This window comes from Gnatocerus cornutus, chromosome 1 (genome assembly GCF_029298725.1).
Source record: "Gnatocerus cornutus isolate USDA-ARS CGAHR chromosome 1, icGnaCorn1.1, whole genome shotgun sequence".
Lineage (NCBI taxonomy): Eukaryota > Metazoa > Arthropoda > Insecta > Coleoptera > Tenebrionidae > Gnatocerus > Gnatocerus cornutus.
In genome coordinates this window covers 11,370,191-11,394,128 of record NC_142233.1, presented here as the reverse complement: position 1 = coordinate 11,394,128, position 23,938 = coordinate 11,370,191, and the positions used below count along the sequence as shown (strand labels likewise).

The following is a 23,938-nucleotide window of genomic DNA, read 5'->3' as shown; positions in this document are numbered from 1 at the left end:
CCACGAATGCAATGAAATTTGGTGTATTTACTTCTTAAGAAACGTTTATTATGTGTAATAATGTAATAAATTACAAAAGTTTAGGATTAGAAATAATAATTTTAGAATTTTTAGTTTGTAGAACTAGTCCAAAACTTAATTTTGTAAATTAAACTTTGTAGATCTGACGGTTTTAATAGCAGAGTAATCAAATTTGGTGGACATTTTACTTAAGAAAGGTTTATTCAATGAACTAAAATAAAACATTTAAGAACAAGAATTAAAAATTTTAGAATTTTTCAAATATAGGACGGGCTCAAAACTAAAAATTTTTAATTAATCTTTGTAGATCCGTTTAGATACCAATGCAATGCAATGCAATGAAATTTGGTGGATTTCTCACTTAGGAAGCATTTATTTAATGCACCAAATTACAAAAATTTAGAATAAGAATTGAAAATTTTAGAATTTTTCGTTAACAGAAAGAGCTTAAAAATCAAAATTTTGTCAATTAAACTTTGTAAATTCGTCAGTTATAACAGCAAAGTAAACAAATTTAGTGAATGTGTTACCCTAGAAGGGTTTAATCAGTGTACTAAATTACAAATTTTTAGGACAAGAATTGAAAATTTTAAAATTTTTCAAATGTAAAACGAGCTCAAAACTCAATCTTTTTAACTAGTGTTTGTAGATTCGTTAATTTAAACACTACGGCCATCAAATTTGGTGGATTCATTACTTAAGAAGCCTTATTAAGTGTACCTACTAAACTACAAAATTTTAGAATTAGTATTAAGAATAATAGAATTCTCCGTTTGTAAAACGAGCTTTAAACTCAAAATTTTGTAAATTAAACTTTGTAGATCTAACGGTTTTAATAGCAAAGTAATCAAATCCGATGGATTTCTTACTTAAGAAGGGCTTATTCAGTGAACTAAATTAAAACATTTAAAAACAAGAATGAAGAATTTTAGAATTTCTCAAATATAGAACGGGCCCAAAACTCAAAATTTTCAATTAATCTTTGTAGATCCGTCAATTTAGACACTAATTCAATGAAATTTGGTGGACTTCTCATTTAGGAAGCATTTATTTAGTGCACCAAATTACAAAAATTTAGAATTAAAATTGATAATTTTAAAATTTTCCGTTTACAGAAAGAGCTTAAAAATCAAAATTTTGTCATTTAAACTTTGTAAATTTGTCAGTTATAACAGCAAAGTAAACAAATTTAGTGAATATGTTACTCTAGAAGGGTTTATTCAGTGTACTAAATTACAACTTTTTAGGACAAGAATTGAGAATTTTAGAATTTTTCAAATGTAAGACAAGCTTAAAACTCAAATTTTTTAACTAGTGTTTGTGGATCTGTGAATTTAAACACTACGGCCATCAAATTTGGTCAAATTATTACTTAAGAAGCCTTTATTAAGTGTACTAAACTACAAAATTTTAGAATTACAATTAAGAATTTTAGAATTTTTTGTTTGTAGAACGAGCTCAAATCTCAAACTTTTGTTATTTATACTTTATAGATCTGACGGTTTTAACAGCAATGTAATCAAATTTGGTGGATATATTACTTAAAACGGGTTTATTCAGTGTACTAAATTACAAATTTTTAGAATTAGGATTCAGAATTTTAGAAAACTCAATACTTTGGCAATTAAACTTTGTAGATCCGTCGGTTTTAACAGCAAAGTACTCAAATTTCGTGGCTTTATTACTTGAAAAGCATTTATTAAGTGTACTAAATTACAAATTTTTAGAACAAGAATTAAGAATTGTGGGGTTGGCAAATAATTGTTGAATTTTTAGTCAGTTTTAGACGCTCAGACAGCAAACATTGTAAGTAACTAATTCGGTTGAACTACATACAATTTCGTGTCTATTTTTTTCCAACCCAACAGAAAAACAGACTTCAGAAGCCTTTTATTTTTACACACTCCGTTCCGTTCTCATATTCAGCGTAAGTGATGTTAAAAATGACAGTGACGTTTTTAATTTCCCGCCACACAGTAAAACCGCGTATGTTAAAAAAAATCCTTCATTAAACCCTTTTCTAAGATCCAGAGCCATCCATCATCATGACATCCGTCTATTACGATCAATATACGGCGGCTATAAACTGCTTTATGAGACGAGTTTTAGGATAATTCGTATAAAACATTTTATAGGTAATTTAGCGTCAACTTTGTTTTCTGCGAGAGATTATCCCGAGACATCTGGTGCGCTACATCAAAGATCGGACGGACACTTTGGATTAATGAAGGCAGACACACAGTCAGCCAGATCACGATGAAGATGTCACAGCAGTGAACAGGCGGGGCAAGTCGCGTGACGCCGCGACGGGCCGCAACTAATTATGTCTGGAAATAAAGTCACGGCTGGCGGTCTTTACTTGTGCCAAGCCACTCTTCGTCCACACTGAACTTACTTTTATTTCATTCAAGATGAGGAGCTAAATCGGACAATGGATGATTCACAAATCTTGGGACAAGGAGATTGTTTGTTTTGAGCTCAGATAGCGAAGAGTCGCTGATAGACCGTCAAGATGCGTCTATGAGAAAAATTAATTTATTGTTCAGTTGGCCTGAACGACAGAGAGGGTGTTATGGTCATAATGCCCGTTCATTACGCCTCCTAACCTCTCAAATTATGATGCTCTTTGTCTGTTTTTAAGATACAACAATTCTGTTGCCATAATCAGAAGTGAAACCAACTTTTCCTTTTGATTCATAAAACCCAAATTCAATATTTTCAACAATAAATCGTATTAAAAGTGAAGAATAAAATTTTGAATGCACCACTGGGCTTGTTGAATGATAATGCCTATCAGGCAAGATCCATCCCTCGAGTCGGTTCCTTATAGCCCTTCGGGCATTATCATCCTAGCAACTCCCAAGGTACATTAGTATCGGTTATCGGTTTATTGGAGCAAAACGGACTTCAAATTTTGAATGAGGAGGTCATTCTATTTTGGAAATGATTTTTCATTTTTTCGCTACCAAACCTTGTTGACTAGTGGCAGGTTTTTCGTCTTGGTTTTTCACATTCTCTTGTTTTCTCTCTCTTTGGTATTGTCGTGTTGTTATTATCTTGTTTTTTCTTTCTGTCTACCTCTTCGTATTGTTCAAAAAAAATACACTTCTGACCAAAAAAACGGACACTTTACTTTGCAAATTAGAAGAGAAAAGACGAAAACAACGCAAAACCCAAAAAAACTGGAAAAAAATTAGGTATTATCCCCACAACTTCAGATAACTTCTTCCATACTTTGATAAATGCTTTAAAAAACGTTTGACTTATGTCGTGTGTGATCTGTTACTACTCTGCCCCTAAAGCCATCCGTAGGTGTTCCAGACAGCACGTGTTAACATATTCCATAAAAGTTTCATTGGATTTAGGTCAGGGCTTCAAGCTGGCCACTGTAGTCAAACAATTTCAACTACATCAGGTAACGATATGTCGTTTGAGTCACATATGGGCGTGTATTATATGCATAAATTCATAACTTTAAAAAAAAATGACGCATATGGTAGAATATGGTATTGCAAACCTTTAATTATGTACCTATCTGCTGTCAAAGTGGTCCGTTCCAGAACGGTACTACATAAAAAAATCCTGCGGACACCATGAGATTACCACCCTGAAAAGGTGAGGAGCAAAACTTTCACCAAGCCTTCTCTGGACGCGTTTACACGACTAGAGTGAATGTAGACTAAAATATGCCTCGTCGAAAACAGTACGGGGCTCGATGTTCTATTGGAAACTTCAATTCAGAAAAGTTATGAGGCTGTTAGTCAATTTTCATCTAACCCTTTACGTATTGGTATAGCAGAAGTTTCTGGTCCTCGAGTTCTATTAAGCGACTGAGAAAAACGTTTGATGTTAAAGAGACCTCTCTGAACACGTTTTCTTTCTGATTTTGGCCTTCAGAGTGGTATCTTAGAAATCTGTCATAAATTATACTTTTAGGAAGATTTGAGAAATTTGCAATGTATCGGACTCTGCGGTTATCTTCATTTAAATGCCACGATGCTACCATGTCTTGCAGTGCATTCTAATCAAGGCAAAGCTAAAACAATAAATCCCGACGAAATTAAAAGACTAAAATTACAGCAACAAAGAACACGCTAAGATTTTTTTTTAAATACCACAATTCCTTGTTGTTACAATGTCAATTTAATTAAATTTTTGTAAAAGAAGTTAAAATAGCTTCCAGATTTCTTTGAGCAGGAGTGTATAGAAAATCTAAAAAAAATTTAACAAAAACTAAATTATCAAAAAACTAGAAGTTTTAAAATAACCTGTAAAGAAAAGTCAAAAAAAATCTACAAAGTTTAAAGGAAATACTAAAAACGAATATAAAAAGTATTCATAGGAAAAATATGAACAAGTTCAAGAAGATACAAAAACATTTAAATGTACTTAAAGGTATTTAAATGCACAATTTAAACAGAATTGAAGGAAAAACTGAAAAAAATCTAGAGCATCTAATTGTACAAAGAATTGGACTAAATTTTAAAAGAAGGCAGAGGATATACAAAAGAGATGTAAAGCGCTATGTATTCTATATTTAATCTAAGGACAATCTAAAAATATACAGGGTGTCCCAGAACTCATGACCCAGAGAGCAAGAGAGGGTGCCGGCAGCAATAGAGATGGTAAATTTTAAAACAAAAATTGCTTAAGTTTAATAGTATTCGAGAAAGGATAAAAAATTAACATCCAATCCCGGAAGCTTATTCTAGAGATGGAGTAAAATTTCCTAGGCAAAGAGAGGGTAATGTTCACCTGATCAATGGACGATAATATGTGTCCATAGTTACCTATTTTCAAATTTTGTTGAGCTTCCGGATTGGCTACCGTTTTTTCGTCTTAACTCGATTATTTTTTGAGCTAGAAAATTTTTGTTTCGAAATTTTGGTTCAGAATTGTTGCCCTCATAAGACTTTTTTCTCTGGGTCACGAGTTCTGGGACAACCTGTATAATTATTATACAGGGTGTTTCAAAATTAGCGAATTCCGAATTCAGAGCGCGGTAGGGGAAACCTAGTGGTGCCCGTAAATACCTTAAAAAAATTTTTTTCGGCTTTTTTAAAGAAGATGTAAGCATTTTAATTTTGTTCAATGCGACAACATTGCGAAACACATCCTGACCTATCTTATGATTTCTATTTGTATTGCTTAGACACGTTCGAAACCTCATAACTGACATTGTCAAGTAATATCAATTTTGCCACTTTTAAGCAGCTTGCCCACTAAATAAAAATGACTTCTAAAGGCGCGATTCCACTTGCTTGTCTAGCCCAGACCAGACCAGACATCCAAGATTTTAAGAGACATTTTTATAATTCTTTAGTCCCTTTCTGCGTAGTCAGAGGTGCAATTGCATCCTAATGTTTTATCTTATGTTTTAAACACGGAAATAGGCTGAAGAATTATAAAAACGTCTCTCAAATCTTGGATGTCTGGTCTGGTCTGGGCTAGATCAAGCAAGTGGAATCGCGCCTTAAATGACAACCCAAGTTTCGTGTGCTAATTTTTGGATCGTTGCGGTAAGCGGCAAGAATCTGCTTTTCCATGTGTGGAATCATCATAATGCTTGCGCTTTCAGCGATGAAAGAGTCCTGGAGTTGGATGACGCAGTCGATTGGGCTATCGCTCATGTATAGGCGAGCAGCTACCACAGGTCTGTTATTTGATGCCTCAAAAACCAAATACATGTCTGCGTATTCATTATTTGAATAAAAATCCATCATTTGAATAAATTTTTAGCGGGGTGACAGATTTTGACAAAATTTATAGATGCCTGCATCCATAGTAACAGACTAATTTCTAACCACGTTGCCGTTCCATTTTTAAGAAAAATTACAAAAATTTAAACGTTTTTTACTCCCAAATAAAGCAAATTCTTCAAGAAATTGTTTTACATTATTATTATCCACAATCATCTACACCATAAATAACAATAAACATTGGAATTTTTAGCCTGCATTTGAAGAAAATGCAGTTCAAAGAGTGTACGTTCAGATCAATGTATCTTTGTGGGGAGGTCCCAAATCTTTATTTATTTTTAATTTTTGAACTACTGAAGTGACTCTCTCCAACGCTCTGAACTCGGAATTCGCGAATTTTGAGACGCCCTGTATAGGTAGAAAATCTTGAAAATCCAGTGAGAGTTTAACAAAATTTAACACTACTTAACAAATTTTGGAAAACAAATGCTCTGGAGAATGTGGAATGACTTCCTGATTTTGAATCTCAATAAGTTCGTTTTGCTTCAGAGATATTCTTAGAAAAGAATTTTTTGGCTGCAACACTACTTCACTTTTTCTTGAAAACTTGCAAAGCTATGGAATTGCTATCTCATATCGTTTAGAAGTTCCAGAACAAAAAAGCATTGAAAAATCTTCTAAAAAAATTAAAATGTTTGTTATTTTTTGTCAATTTCATAAAAAAATCAATGCTATTGCTTACAAAATCAAAATTTCGGAACACAAACTAAGTTTGAAAATGACTTTAATGCTAACGCAGCCCAAAAAAACTTAATTTAGAAAACTTTTTGATGCTAAAGAGTTCTTAGTAAGAAATCTTGGTCAGAATTGTTCAGAATTTTTTGAGAAACACAATGTGCGACGATTAAACACAAATACTTACCAATCCGTTGGAAAATTAGCACAAAATGTATAAATTAATGCCACTCAAACAAATTTTTTATCTTTATTTGGACCTTTTTTCTCTCTCTCTCTTCATTTGGATTTGTTCTAGACAATTTAGTAGCGGTAATCGATAAAGATATCATCAATTTTACTAAAATTTCATCTGGAGCAAAAGAATTATCAAGAATCATACGAAAACGTCTTTAAATTTACTTAAATTATAAAAATAGTCGACAACTTTTGCATAATTTTTATCAATGATCTTCCATTCTGACCAGACTACAATTTTGTAGGCATTAGTTTTAGAAAATTTTTCTTAAATACTCTGGCAAAAAGTAACTATGACGTATATAGTTCGTTGGTAAGCTTATTTAATTATTTTTCAAATGCAAAACTAAAAAAGTCATAAGTGAATGCGGTGTTCTCAAAAAAACTTATTTTACAAAATATCTCATAGTCCTGACCTGAGGAACAAAATGGGTCTTGGACAGAGAATCAGGTAACAATTCTGCTTTAGACATGACATTTCACTGCTTTAGTACAATTTTTTTCCAAAATTTGTTTGGGAAAAATCCCAAAAAGAATCCAAATGAAACCTGAATTAGTCAAAATTTAATAAAAATCTAGAAATAATACAAAAATTATTTTGAGAATCAAGAGAAAACAGACAGAATCTAGAGTGATTTGAATTAGAATCGACGGAGAATATAAAATAAAGGCAAAAAATCTAGAGAATTAAAAAAACGAGCAGAATTTAAGCACAATTTCATGCGCCGACCTTATATTCGTCTTTGTATTCCTTTTTTAACTACATACTTTTTTATTTCTTTTACTTCTTCTCCGAACCATTTTTAGTCTTCCATCTTCCTGTTATTCTTTGTTCTATTACCGAGATAACTTTTCTTTAAAAGTGAAAATAATGCGAAACGCAGCTACATTACGAATTTGCGAAGAAGATTATTCGGATGTTATAACGGCTGATATTAATTTCAAGCGTAAAATTAATGGTGAAAGTTTTTTAACAGTCCCCCTAAACTGCCTCTCCATTTGACGGCACGGCACGGGTTACGAATTCGGTCCGAGGATCAAGGGCTCTTGCGCGCTCTGACCTTTAACAGCCATTGCCCAGCTGTTACCACTAATGAAAATATAATTCTACCTTTATTTCTACCTGAAACAGAACGTACCGACCATAATAAACACATTACTTTAAATTGACATATCAACACATTTACACGCTTCATGGATTTTTATGTGCATAATGCAAGACGGGGTTTCGTTTTAATGGGGGCAATTAGTCGTAAAGCGGATGTGATCACAGGCAAGTCAGTCCGGGAATTTTGTTCCTTTGATGAGTGCAAAGGACCGTTTTGCTCCAACCGATATGCTAATGACAGGGCGGTCCATCCTCGAATTATTTAGGACAGTTTCTGAATCTTCAACGGCACTCTAATCAAGAGACAAACTTTGAGGATTTCTTTCATTTTTATGTCGATCGGTGAAAGAACATTTTCGTACAATGGGTTATTAACTTATTAGATTTGGCTGGAAGCAGCTCAGCGGACCGCTTCACAAAGCGAAGAACCCCTCAATTAATTAACAATAGCAAGAAAAGGCAGCTACAATGCTTCCTAAAAGATTAGGGATTGAAGCCAATTTGGAGTTGTCAGTTTTTCTACCCTCGCTCCAGGTATATTGGAGGTAAACTTCGACAGACAGTCGATAACATCTTACTGCGCCTTACAGCTGACAGATGTGATAATTGGCGTGAAACGAACACAAAAAGAAATCTCAACCAAAACAAAAATGTTTATAACGTAACAGATGGTTTAACAAATGGTTGATAACTTAACAAACTACTATAATAAAGGTCGGTTTGTGTTCTTGCCGAAACGGATAGAATCAACACCAATCAAAGACAAAAACTTTGGATTATGTTAGAGAAAACACGGAACGTGGCTGCAAACAACTTTTATATGCTCGTTTGAACATGATTCTTTGTTTTTTGTGGATTTTATATTGGAACCCGATGGCTCAGGTAGTGAAATACTAAAAATAATTTAAGACAAAAAATGGGCAGGTAAACTGATTTCAACCGAAAAGTTATTTTTTTTGATCTACATGATAATGCGTTTAGTTTGGTTGTAGATACAATCATTCTAATGGATACTAAAATTTTGGATTTGCTGATAGTTTCTCAGATTTGTTCAGCGAATGAGACCGTGCAGTCTTCCCAAAAATTAATATAATAAAAGTGTATTTTGCCCTTCAAATATGTCTCAAGGGTGGCATTGTTAATACGCAAGTTGGGTAATAAACACAAAGAAGAGTAAAAGTCATTAGGCAATTAGAAACCCTCGCAGAACCTCCGAATGAGCGACTTAAATCTCAAAAACCTGCATTTATGATTAAAAAATAAAAATCTCCACAAATCCAAAAAAAAACAAAAAAACGATTTTTCTCGGATTCTTTTCGTCTTGTTTTTTTTGAACAAACATTTTTTGGGTTTTTAGACGGACTAGCTTTAGTCATGGTTGGAATCCTCACTTTTAAACTATCGAAATTTTCTTTGGACAGACATGTTTTGATTATGCAACGGATAATGTATGTATTTTAAAATTATTTTCTTGTGGTTTAGTTATTCTACTTAAAATAGTTTCTAGAGATTCTAAAAATTCACTTTCTTTCGAAAATGCCAAGGAACTGAAGTGGTTTAAAAAACTTCAAACATTTCGAAGATTCCAAATATTTCACAGAAATTAAAAGTTACAAAAGTTTCTAAAACTCCAAGGATTTTAACAATTCAAAATGCCACATATTTGAAAAAATCCGTTTTTTAAAATTTAAATATTTGCAGTTGTTTCAAAGATATGTATTTTAAAGATTTATAATATTAAAAAAATATTTAAAAAGTCTGCAAACATTTCTACGATTCTAAAATAGAATTTTGTAATTTTCTCATTAGTTGAAGCTATCGTACCGTGGAAAATTTTATTGGAATTTTAGAATAAATAAACCATTTTCAGGCTCAAATTAGAACAGTTCTGCGAAACTGTTTGAAATACGTAATTAGAAATCATTTATAAAAAATTGCTTTCAAAACTCTTAAATTTTGCAAATTTCACTCGAAAAATGCACCCGAAAACGAACAAAATAATAAAACCGACGATTTGAAAATTCTAAGACTTGAACTTAAAAAGGCAGCTTCTTCGTCTATCGTTTACTCAAGTTTTTTAAATTTTTTAGACCTTTTAGATCAAATTTTTATGTTCTGGTACTTTGAGATCAACACAATTTTTTCACATATTTTTTGAGTTCTAAATATTTTAGATTTTATACTCTTACTTCTTAGAAGAGAAATCGCATCTCTTTTGTTTTCGATCTTAAAGATGACATTAGATTACGTTGGTGCCGACTTTCAAATTGCCCTTTTTTCATCCCAAATTCCATAGACTAGGCGGACATTCGATTAAAATGAAACAAAAGACAACTTAAACTAGAAAGCTTCGTCTCTCATGTGAAGGCGAAAAATCCGAAGCGGACGAAACTCACAAACGCCTCTCAGGCAAAACCGTATTTTCAGAAGAGCAGGTTAAATAGAATTTAAACTAAATATAATAAAAATGATTTTAAGCCAAAAACTATTTTCAATTAAAAGTTCTTAGTTGATTCTTTTGAATTTTTGGAAGATTTTTAATCTTTAAACAATTTATTGTTCAAAGTTCTCAATTTATTTATGAGCTTTTGGAAACAAAATCCAAGCCTAAAAATTATACAAATTGAATCTGATCAAAGAAAAAAAAATAAATTGAAGAGAAATTAAAATTATTTAAAGACAAAAAAACAAAAAATCAAAGTAATTTAACAATCCATAAATTTGAGACGGATGTAGAAATAATTAGAAAAATACCAGAATTCAAGAAAACTCAAATGTCAACAGAATCAAAGAAATTGGGCAACGAAAAATTTGAAAATTTAATTTAATCCAAAAATATCAAAGAAACCGGAGGAATTCAAGCTTTCAAGAATTAGAAAAACGAACAAATTGCATTTTCTTATTATTATTTTTTTATTTTATTCTAAAGTTATTCTTTGTTTCATTTTTACATTTTTTAAATTTCTGTTTAAATGCTTTCCTAGATCTTTTGTTAGATTCGATTTGATTGTTTATAGTTCTTAGATTCCCGTACTTTAATTTTTTTGAATTATATGGTATAAATTTTGACTTTTAAATATATTTTACTGCACATCTTGGATTTTCAGATTATTGATTTGAAACATTCAAGCTGAAAATTCTAAATTGCTTTGTTTACGCTTTTTTTTTTGTTAGACTGTTACTCCTATATTATTGATATTTGAACTGTATTTTTATTACTTAGCTGAGATTTTCATTTTCCCAAAATTTTTATCAACCCTGAATGCCAATCTGTGGCAATTGTAACAGGTGAGCATAAAAAAATTACACCCGCTTGAATTTTTAAAAAAGTTGTGGTAACTCTGAGTGCCAATCGAGTGACGTTTGAGGGTATAGTATGTATAGCACGTACAAAATTTCATCCAAATTGAGCAATATGTAATTTCACAAGTCATTTTTCAATTGTTTTGTCAATGTTACCAACTAATAAGGTAGAAAAATTCTCCACCAAAGAAATATCTTGGAAATTTAACCTCTCGTCTTCACCACATTTTGGAGGAATGTAGGAAGCCAGGTCGAGTCAATTATTTCTTTCCTGCAGTAGAATTACAAGAAGGACCTTTCAACCGCCTGGGTCTGTGGCAGTTGGCAAAAGATATTTGCATAGACATAAAACAAAGAACAGTTAAAGCCACTCATAACCCCAAATTTTCAGTGCTTCTTTAACCACAACTCTTATACTTAACTTAACATAAACATAATATTCAAATTAACAATCCCTTCTATAGGGGTTGGGTTTTTGAACAACCCTGTGAGTATTGTGGTAAGTTTTAAACCCTCAATGGTTTATATACAGGGCGTACTACTTTTTGGTGATCCGCAAATTGGCATAAACGGTTGAACTAAACTTAGTAAAGTTTCTCGATTTTTTACAAAATAATTCTGTAATATTTGAACGTCGACAAATTTGTTCGCTCGCTGGAAGCCACAAAGTGCACCAAACAAATAAACAACCGCACCTCAAAAAGGAAAGAAAAATATTTTCACAGCCAACAATTAATAGTTTACGTTCTGTTTTAGGATTATAGCTATTTTAATACCCAAGTCGTGATATGAACGAAAATAGCTAAAAAATAAATCAGTGTGATAAAAAAAATGTTGCCAACATCCCTGGCGGGGATCGAACCCACGACCTTTGGATTAGAAGTCCAACGCGCTATCCTCTGCGCTACAGGGACTGTGTCCAAAATTTGAATATTGTCAAATCTCGGAGTGCACTTTTGTAAAGAAAATTTTATATTTTAATCTCATCTGCTTCTGCAATATCTATAAAAAGAAGTTATAAATCTTAAATTACATTCTTTATGAGTCAACTTAAATTACTTGCGACTTTGTGGAAATCTTATTAAAAATTTGCAGATTTCCAGGTCACACGTAGGAATATTTGAGGCGAAACCGTCATTTAAAAAGCGAAAGTCACCGTTTTCTTCGATACCTGTATCCCCGTTTCAATTTTCGCCAAAGTTCTTGATGGCACGGACTCGATTTGAGATGCCCTGCAGAGACGAAAACAAGCCGAACAAACTGAAACAACTTAATTTCAAAAGCGCCTCGAATAAAATAGCAGAGAAGAACTAATTTACATCCGTAATATGATGGGCCGACAAAAATCTTAACACTCTCAAACTATATACTTCCAGCTCGAAGAGTTAGAGAACCTTTTTCAAACTTTCTTGTAATTTATTGCTAATTTGCATATCATTATTACGATATTACCGTTCTCAACGTAATAAATAATGACCGTTCTTGTTGAGGAAGTTTCAACAAAGTAAAGTGTTATTATTTATGCCCAGAATTTCGTTTCTGCTAATTGACGTTTTTTCGTAGCTGAATTATGAACGAAAGAAGACGGTTAAATAACATTGATTTACATTTTTTTTTATAAAACTTATTATTCTGGCTCCAAAGGGTAAATTTTCTTAAAACCTGGTAATTTTTAACTACATTTATGGAAAGAACTAATTTAAACTAAGTTATTAATTGAGCCAAATTAAAAAAATTATAGGGCAGGAAAAACTATTTTAAAAAAAATTTATTTTTGAAGAAACCGAAAACTGTAAATCAATATTTTAAAGGTTGTGCCTCTGGTTACTTTAACGCCAAAGTAACTAAATTTGGTGACTAATTTATTAAGAATTTAAAATTTAAAAAGTATGCTTATACCAAAAAAGACGAAATTTAAAATTTTGTATTTAAAGGATAAACCAGAAATTATTAAAAAATATGTCAAGGACTGTAACTCTCCTAATCAAATTTTGGAAGATTAAAAATTTGGAGTGGCTTAACAGCGTTAAATTGCAAAATTGTAGGTTTATCTAGATATATTTTTAAATTTTTTATTCCAAAAATGAAGCAAATATTTTCAAAAAAATTATTGAAGCTTTTAAATCTGGTAATTTAAACGCCAGATGAATCAAAGTTGGAAAAGTTACTAATCTAGACTTAGTTATTAACTCTGCCAAATTTTAAAACTATAGATAAAAAAGACTTATTTTGCAAGTTTTTAAAAAAGTTTTTGGATAACACCAAAACTTCACATTTAGCAATCACATTTAGGGACTTTACTAATTTAGACCTAATTATTAAGTACCTATGTTAAATTTCAAAATAATAGAGCAGTAAGATCGGATTTTCAAAATTTTAATTTTTTGTTAATAAATGCAAAAACTTTTTAAAGCTTAATAATGCCACATATGAATATCAAATTTAGGGAGGTTACTAATTTAGACTTTGTTACTAATTGTGTCAAATTTTAAAATTATTGCTCAAAAAAAACTTATTTTCTAAAATTCTATTTTTTGGATAAACCGAAAATTGCGAAAAAAGATTATTAAGGGCTGTAACTTTGGTAATTTTAACCCCAAAACAATCAAATTTGAAATGGTTAGTAATCTAGAGTTGTTTGTTAATTGTAAAAATGCAAAATTGCAAGTCAAAGAAAACCCATTTTGGATTTTCTTTTAAATGAACAGGCAATTTTCAACAATTTTTTTAAGCTTTGTACCTCTGGCAATTTTAACGTCGAAACAATTAAATCTCAATATGTTAGTAATTTGGAGTTTGTTATTAACTGTGCAAATTTGAGGTCAAACAAAACAAATTATGGAATTTTTTATTCTAAATATGCACCAACAATTTTCCAAACGAAATTATTAAACCATGTAAATGTGGTAATTTTAACGCCACGACGATCAACTTTAAGTACGTGAATAATTTGTTACCAGTTTGACTTTGTTACCAACTGTGTTAAATTTAAAAATTATAGAACAAAAAAGACTGCTTTTAAAAAAAATTATTTGTTGAATGAACCAAAAACTGCAAAAAATTTGTTTTAAAAGTTGTAACTCTGCTAATTTTAATGCAAAATCAAACATCTTTGGGGAGGTTAGTGATTTGGAGTGTTTTGTTAACTGTGTCAAATTACAAATATACAAGTCTAAAGAAAATCTAATTTTAAAATTTATATTTTTTAGATAAACCAAAAACTGCAAAAAAAATATTAAGGGCTGTAACTTTAGTAATTTTGACGGTAAAGCAATCAAATTTGGGGAATGTAGTAATTTGAAACTATATTTCGACTGTGTCAAATTGCAAAATTATAAGTCAAACAAGAACCATTTTGGAATTTTTACTCTGAAAATGAACAAGAAATTAAAAACATATATTAAAACTTTGTAACTCCAGTATCTTTCACGCCACGGCTATTAAATGGGAGGCCACTAATCTAAACTTTGTTATTAATTATACCAAATTTCAAAATTATCGAGCAAAAGGATTTTTATTTTTTGAATAAACCAAAAACTAGCAAAAAATTTTTGGTAAGGGCTGTAACTCTGGTAATTTTAACACCAAAACAATCAAATTTGAAGAGGTTAGTAATTTTGAACTGTATGTTGACTGTTTCTAATTGCAAAATTTTAAGTCAAACAAGATAAATTTTAGAATTTTATGAACCGAAAATTTCCAAAAAATTATATTAAATTCAGTAACTCTTGTAATATTAACGTCACAACAATCAAATTTTAGAAAATGTATAATTTCTACTTATTTACTAACTACGCCAAATTTCAACATTATAGATCAAAAACGACAGATTTTAAAAATTTTAATTTTTTGAATAAACGGAAAACTCCAAAATATTTTATTAAAGGCTATTACTCTGGTAATTTTAACGCCAACACAAACAAATTTAGAGAGTTAATTAATGTGGAGTTGCTTATTTACTGTGTAAGTTGCATAATTGTAAGTCAAACTATAAGGATTTTGGAATTTACTATTCTAACGATAAATCGATAACGATAATTTCCAAAAAGTTTTATTAAATTTTTGTAATTAACTTTAATAAATTTGACCTTCTATTAAATCTGGGGAACTCACAAATTTAAACTGTGTTGCTAACTGACAATCAGTCAAATTTCAAAACTATACATTAACAACGACTCATTTTAAAAAATGATTATTTTTGGGTTTACCGAAAACATCGAAATTTTTTATTAAGTATATTTTAACGCCAAAATAAACAAATTTTGGGAGATCAGAAACGACAGATTTAAAAAAAAAAATACTTTGGATGAACCGAAAACTACGAATTTATTTATGAAGGGCTGTAACTGGTAATTTCCATCATCCATCAAATTTAAGAAGGTTACTAACATGGAGTTGCTTGAAATCTGTATCAAATTGCAAAATTGTAAGTCAAAAGAATAGCATTTTGTACTTTTCTATTCTGAAAATGAAGCAAAAATTTTCTAAAAGTTTTATTAAAGCGTGTAACTGTAAAAAGTTTGAAGTCGTAACGATCAAATTCAATGTGGTAACTCATTTAGAGTTTGTTACTAATTATACCAAATTTCAAAATTATTGAGTTAAAGAACAAATTTTGTATTTTTTTATTTTTTTGGAAGAACCGAAAACTGCGACATTTTTTTTATTAATATTAAAGACTGTAACTTTGGTAACTGTATTACTTAATAATAAATTTAATCCCAATAAATTAGTAACCTACATCAAAAAAAGCTTTTTTTATTTTGAAAATGAGCTAAAAACTTCTAAAATAAGATTAAGACTCTTTGTATCTCTGATAATCAAAATTGGGGATTTTTCTAGTTTTTATTTTCTTTTACTTTAGTTAGCCCCTCATCTTCTTTCACATGAAACTTCTGTAAACTAATGTAATCAAAACCAATAAATTTAAGAGTGTTCAATTTAAACATAGATGCTCCAGCTCAAAAAAGTGTGAAACCGAAATCGAAAGAACTCATCAAAGCATCAATAATTTCTCCAAGTGTTCTGTTTCGGTATCAGATATCAGGGGTCGTATAATACCAATCACATGGCCCGATGAACAGGAAGGTTATTATTTTGGGGCCGACTAATTCGATTTGTATCAAAATAATCCCTCCGTGATGTATATCAAAAATGATTTTTATTCGCTGCACCGTTTTCATGGCAGAATGCCTGCAAAAGTGAACTCCCTGAGAATAGGAGATAAAAACTTTGCAAAGTTTTTTAAGCTAGGGTTGCTAGGGGAAATATGTTCACCCCCAAAGTATTTCCTGAGTCGTGAAGAATTGCGTTAGTTCTGGATGTACGCAGCATTAACGCAATAATGCAAATTTAATTTCGTGCCATTCGTACAGTTTCAAAAATTGTATTCTGCGACGCCGACACAAAATTGATTGCTAAAGTAAAATTCATTACTTATTTATTTTTCATTTGTGGAAGTTGTTGGAGTTTTGAATTTCTGCCTTACAAAATTACCAAGAACACGAGTAACTCAATACTCCTTTTTTTTCACCTCATATGAGTGTTCGGTGTGATAAAATAACGTTTGCACGGCGGAATTCTCTCTTATCAACTTCACAGAACGACGTTGTTAACAATTATTTGATTACGCCAAAGTTGCGAACTACCATAAAAGTACATAATCAAGATTTCTGAGTTAGTGTCTGAAATTTTGTGGAGCATGGTCGATTAATTATTCTACGTGAAAGATCTGCATTACCCAATTTCAGTTTAATAGCTATGGCGGCTCGTTTATGCCGCCACATAATCAGTGAGGGAGAATATGCTTGTTCTCAGGTAGAAATCAAGTCCTACCAGCTTGCTTCTACCTGGGGCCAAATATGAGCCAAAGACGTGTAATATATCTCTTCAACCAAATAAAGTCAACTGCTGTATCGGCTTACAGATATGAATCTAGATTACTTAAGTTTATTGATTCTGGCATTGGTATTCAATATTTACCTGCGCTTTAAGTTGTTTTAAAATGCGTTATAATGTGTTTACTTTTTCCCAATGGCTAAGAATGCTTCAAATCCGAAAGATTTACCGTGTGATCAGGTAGAACTTGGGTCTTTGCACGAGACCGATGTGTTTGGTTTGTAATTATCGAATACTTGCGAATTTTCAACCACGAAAATGGGTAATCAAAAACACACAAACTTGAGTGGTTGGTATCAGCGAATTTACAAAAACTCGAAGAAGGTTAATAAACACATAAAACTTAGAAAGTGAAACTAAAATTTGACAGGTAAATAATGAGGGGTCTCTTTGCTATTTATATCCGAAATTCTATTTTCATACAATAGATTAGAAAGCGTTTGTGCATTTCTAGATAATTTGTCACGGCTCATTTTCCACGAAAAATTTGAAACATCTCAAACTATGACGATGTTGTTTGTACGGTCCTTTAAATTCTTATGCCACTTTGAAAAATCTTCTAAAACGTTTTGACGAATTTATGTGAAAATATGTTATTTGAAATTGAATAAACTGGAAATAAAGAGCAAATTTATATTACAAAAAACAAAAATAGATTTGCCCTAAAATTTTTATTTTATGGTCCAAAGTTCTTTAATTTAGCACACTCAGAGAGCCCCTAAATAAATGTCTGAAAAATTTTATTGTAGCTGGTAAATTTTCCGAAATCGATTTACTGCTAAAATTTGAACTTCGAATTTTTCAATTCAAAAAATTAAAAGATTCCCAAATTTTCATGTTTGCATGTAAACTGCAGTGGTTTACTTTACTTATTATTCGCGTAAACACTTCCAAAGTTGTTAATTCACCAAATTTCATTGATTTATCTTTAAGTGTGCAACTGACAGTACTGAATCAAAAATTTTGATTTTTTAAGTTCATAAATGAAAAATTAAAAAAAAAACACTTTTTGTTCTATTATTTTGTCATATTGTACACTCACTCAATAAACGTTTCAAAAACAATTAACCTACCAAACCTCATTTCTTTAGTGGGAAATATTTAGAAATTTTTAGATTTTGGGTTTGTCCTATAAACACGGAACAAATTTTTTGTTTGTTTTTGTGTGTTTTTTTTAAAAATTCATCATTTAACACACTCAAAGAAGACTTAAATCAACAGATCCTCCAAATATATATCATAACTTAATTAAAACTGTCGGGCTTAATTTAAAGTAATTAATCTAAAAATTTTGAAATTTGAGTTTAAATAATACTAAATAAAAATTCTAAAATTTTTATATCTGATTTTAAAATATGTATTATAATTACTTCATTCTATTAAAACTAACACAATAAGTTCGAAAAATGTCATTCATTTACCTGTAAAACTGTAGGACTGAACTGAAGGAAAAGAAATGAAAATTTTGACATACAAATTCGTTCTGAAAATTAAAAAGTCAAATAATGTTTCATTTTCGTTCTAAAACTCTGAATTAATACGCACAGGAAATGCTTCCAAAACAATGTTTCCACAAAACTTCATTGCTTTAACGCGGAAACATTAAGATTTACTAAATATCAACAATTTTGAATTCGTCCTCAAAAATAAAAAATTCTTATTTTTTTCAAATATTGTATAATTTTACAAAGAGAATTTTTACATCAATCAATCTACCAAATTTCATTGTGTTAAAGTTAAAACTGTCGAACATAATTAGCAATAATGTCGAAATTTGAAAAATTTGAAATTTAACCAAAAAACCAATAGTTATTTTATATGTAGTTCTTTTTTTTTAATCTACCACACTCAAAGATTATTTTTAAATCAACAAGTCCACAAAATTTCTTTCATTTAATGTTTAAACTGTCATATTTACGGATTGAATTGAAAAATTTTGAATTTTCAGTTGAAAGATTTCTAAAATTCTTGTTTTGTCTTGAAAAATTTTATAATTTAGCACACTCATGGAAACCGTCTAAATCAATAGATCTACCAAATTTCATTGTATTACATTTAGAACTGTTGAACTTACGGAATTATGTAATTAAAAAATTTTGAAATATGAGTTGGTCGTGGAAATAAAAAAATATAAAATTTTTATTTATTGTTGCAAAATTTTCTAATTTAGCACACTTAAATGTCATTTCTAAGTAAATAAGTCAACCAAATTTCATTTAACGTACATTTTTGTTGAGTTATATAATTTAATGCAAATATTTTTATTCCGAATAATAAAAAAAAACGTTTATTCTAATTCTGAGATAGGTATCGTAGTTATCACAATTTAGGTACTTCATTCAATAGAGAAGATAAGTTTACCAAATTTAACGGTAATATCTTTAAAACTGCCAAAATCGAATAGAAAGTTTTAAATTTGAAGTTCTAGCTAAAAATAAAAATTTTCGAAAAATTTTACTTTTTGTTTTGAAATCCTGTAATTTAGAACTCAATAAACGCTTCCAAATGAAGAAATCCATCAAATTTAATTGCTTAAATTATTGTATTTTGCGAATTTAATACAACTTTTGGATTTTGAGTTGGTCCCACTATTGGATTTTTTTTCAATAATTCTTATTTTTTGTTGTAAAATTTTATAATTTAGCACTCTCAAAGAAAGCCTCTACAAGAAGAAAGATTTTATTATATCAACGTCAAACCTGTTGAACATACAAAATTAAATACAAAATTTTAAAATTTGATTTTGTGCAACAAAAGAAAGATTTTATAATTTTATTTTTTTCGTCCACAAATCTCTAATTTAGCACACTTAAAATAACGTTCTAAATCAATAAGTCTACCCGAATTTACTCATTTAAAGTTAAAACTGTGGGATTTACTGAATTTAATAGAAAAATTTTGAATTTGTGTTTGTCCCAAAAAAGAAAATATCTAAATTAGTAAGCCTCCAGAATTTCATTGATTTACTTTTGAAACTGTGCAACTGACAGAATATAATACAAAATTTTGACTTGCAAATTTGTCCTAATAATGCAAAATTCGAAATTTTTTTAAGAACTTTAAAATTTCCATTTCCAGGAGCATAATCTTGGTGAAATTTTTGTTCTTTGACTAATTCTGGGAGTATAATCGTAATAACTCACAAGTTGGTTTCAAGTGCAGTGGCGCAAATTGCGACTTACTATAATAAATATGACGCAACTATAGTAATTACGAATAATTCCTCTAATCAAAGAGGTTTTAAGTTAACGGTATAGTAGAAATACAGTTTTAATAGCTTTATCAGTAAAATTTGTCAGATTAAATTTAAATTCATAAACGCGACGATTAAACCAATTGAACATCGTAAAAAATGTATAATTCCCAGTTTCACGACGCGTATTTTACCTCATTCATTACCAACTTAGGTTTCGATAAAACAAATGATTTGTGTCAAAAATAGTGTTCAGTATGTGATTCAATTCTCAAATATTCTTGCTCTACGTGCAATTGAAACTGTTGAGAATGCTCAAAAGTGGAGTAAAACTGCACTGAAATCTTACGATTCCGCTGAGCATCTGTATTTAATGTTCATAGGTAGAATCAATGCTGCACCCCAAAATAATGATTCGACACATTTGAAAGATCAATATGGAAAGAATTCCTTCTTGTATTAAAATTCTTTCGGAGAAATTAATTTACACAATTTTTTAGTTTCTCCAACACCATGTATGCTTCACAGATGGCAACAAAAGTTTTTCGGATTTGACATAGTTTTGACATTTAGGGCTTAATGACAAAGTTAATATCAACTTATGAACATTTGATAGCACTGCTAAACAAAAACATTAAAAAAATTATGTACAGCAACTCTCACCTAAAGCTCATAGCGAAAGCTCGCTCGCTGCAAATAACTATTGATTTGTCAGTCGGTGTCTGTGCTTTGCTGAAATTTAAATGTGGTGTAAGTAACTAGAGGCGCGCATGCATCACCGTCTGGAGAGCAATTAAATTGTAATAAATTCAATATGAACCCTTTTAGTGAGGAGAGTTTCTCCTAGGAATTCATTATACAATTTTCAGCTTCTAAAACAAACCGATGCTATAAATTAAAGGAGGTAATTGTTTGCCCTATCACTTCAAGTCGAATATATTAGCAGCGACCAAGTAGTTAATTGCCGACCTTCCTATCTCCTTTAGTTTATTTAATTCGTGCAGTAAAATGTCAAAACTAACAATATCAAATGGGTTTACTGTGTCAGTAGAAGTCGTGAAAAGCTAATAAAAGTAGGCGGACGATTTTAATATTATCTACAGGTGCATCGTATAAAAGAGACTAGAATTTGAATGCGCGGCCACGAGTCCAACTTTAAAAATCCTTTGTCCACATTCATTTGGTTTTGGAGCACGTTTCGGTCATAATAAGTGCAATTTCAAATTTACAGTATTTCAGTTTTACGTCTGCGGGCCTCCTCGCGAGGCACACTTGAAGGCATATGACGCCTAGTTCACGAGTTACCGCAAACTTTTTGCTACGCGCTGTGTTACGAATACAAATTCCACGTTTGCTAAGACCGAAATGCATTTTGAATGGCCTTTGCACATCGTTCTTTTTAATGGTGATGCATTCACTGCCAGGTACACGTTTCGTTATTACACTTTCAGCAATGCGTTTCACGTGACGAGCGTTAATTTTATTCGTTTGCATAAATCGGGACACATTTCAAACGGCTAATTAGGTAATTAAAACGACGTGCCAACTGAATTTTAGACGGACGAACTATTATCTTTTACATACTTAATTCCGCGGAATGTCGAAAAATCGTTGCGATATTCGCTTCGCAGATGCTGTTGGCTCGAAGTATCAAAGAAAACACGTAGAGAGTTGTAACATGTTTCTTATTTCTGCAAAGCTAGGAATGCCGCGCGATGCTGCTTTATGTGCAAAATGAGACTTTTCGTCCTAAAACTGGCGTTATAATAAATATGAACTTTAATATTTGAAGTCTATTCAAGCATTTCGGACAGTTTAATGTCAGCTGCTTCTGTCCACTTGAATGCCAAAGCAGTCAATACATTTTTAAAAACGGCATCGTTAAAGTTTATTATTACTAATAAAATTTTATTTGGATCTGCATTGATACCAAAATATCTGGCAGATATTGGGGCTGCAAATGCTTGTAGTTTTCTTTTGTGGACAATAACAGGTTTGAATATGTTTTACTACTGTGCAAATTGCAAAATTATGGTGAATTGAAAAACCTGTTCGAACCAGTCAGATCTAAATATTGCTTCTAAATATTCGTCAAATTAAAAAAAGCTGCATGTGAGCGAGCTTTTGCTATGAGGTTTTCGCGAAAGTACTGTACATGTACAGTCTGGGTCACAGAATTTCAAACAAATTTCGTACACTCTAAAACAGTCTTTACTCACTCATAAACTCATAATCGAACTTTTAATTTTTGGCATATTTATCAAAGTGACATGAGTAATAAGACAAGCTAGCAGCCAAATTTTTCTCATTTCAGATTAAAGCAATAGCAGCTTAAACCTTGCTTTGTTGATTACAGACTGCCGGCATTTAATTATTTGCTTGAAATTTTACGGTGACAGCTTTGAAAGTTTTAAAGTGTCAATCATCATGACAATAAGGTATAGACTACAATTAATTTTTTTTAATGTCAGAAAATTACCGTTTGAAATTCTGTGTCCCCAACTGTACAAAAAAATATTTTAGTATTGTTATCAAATGCATGTTGGTATTACTTTGTTGCTATGCACTAAATGTCAAAACCGAAAAAGAGTCAGTTGAATCGCTTCAGATGAAACATTTTATTGTTAGAACAATTTTGTTCGAAAATTCTAAAATTAGTAAAAAGTAGTAAATCTACCAAATTTCGTTGTTTTTGTGATAATAATAGCATACTTACAAATTGAAATAGAAAATTTTGAATTTTGAGTTCGTCCTTCCTTTGTAATAATAATCTAGCAAATTTTATTGATTTCGCGTTAATTCGAGTGAATTTATAGCATTTAATAAAGAATTTTAATTTTAAATTAAAAAAGTTTACAAAATTCTGAAATTTTTCACACCCGATGAAGACCTTCAAAGTAGTAAATCTACCAAATTTTGTTACTTTTGCTTTAAAACTAGCGCACTTATAAAATGTGGTGGAAAATTTTGAATTTTGAGCTTGTCCTACAAATAAAAAACTCCAAAATTTTTACTTTTTGTTTTTTTTTCAGTCTAAAATTGAATACTCTAAGTAATGAATTCTTAAGTAATAAATCTACCAAATTTGAATGATTTAACGTTAAAACAAACCAAGTTATAGCATTTAACGGAAAATGTTTGATTTAATGGTCGCCAGTCCATTTTTAATTATTGTTCTAAAATTTTAAAATTAAACACATCTAATAACGACCCCCAAAGTAGTAAATTCACCAAATTTCGTTACTTTTGCGTTAAAAGTAGCGGACTCATAAAATGTAATAGCAAATTTTGGATTTTGAGCTCGACTTAAAAAAAACTCTAAAATATTCACTTTTTGCTCTAAAATTCTAAAATTGAATAACTGAAGTAAAGAATTTATAGCTAATAATGCTATCAAATTTGATTGATGTAGCGTTAAAACGAGCGAATTTACAGCATTTAATGAAAATTTTGGATCTGAAGGTCGCCCGACAAATCAAAAATTCTAGAATATTCACTTTTTGTTCTAAAATTTTCGGAATAAATACTCTGAATAAGGACTTTTAAGTAATAAATCCAGCAAATTTTATTAAATTAGCATTAAAGCGAACTAATTTATAGTAATTAATGAAAAATTGTTGATTTTAAACTCCTCTACAAATACCGAATTCCAAAATTTTCAGTTTTTGTTTCAAAATTCTAAAATTTAACACTTTTAATAAAAACGCCCAAACTAGTAAATCCACCAAGTTTTGTTAATTTTAA

The 23,938-nt window shown here is 30.6% G+C and overlaps 1 protein-coding gene and 1 non-coding gene across 2 annotated transcripts in view; one reads left to right on the top strand and one right to left on the bottom strand.

Moving 5' to 3' along the window:
* pxb (putative Hedgehog signaling attenuator pxb) overlaps positions 1 to 23,938 on the top strand; it is a 289,900-nt gene that overhangs the window by 208,286 nt on the left and 57,676 nt on the right. The window lies entirely within an intron of this gene.
* Positions 11,945 to 12,017, bottom strand: TRNAR-UCU (transfer RNA arginine (anticodon UCU)). Its single transcript has one exon. It is a non-coding gene; the product is annotated as a tRNA-Arg (tRNA).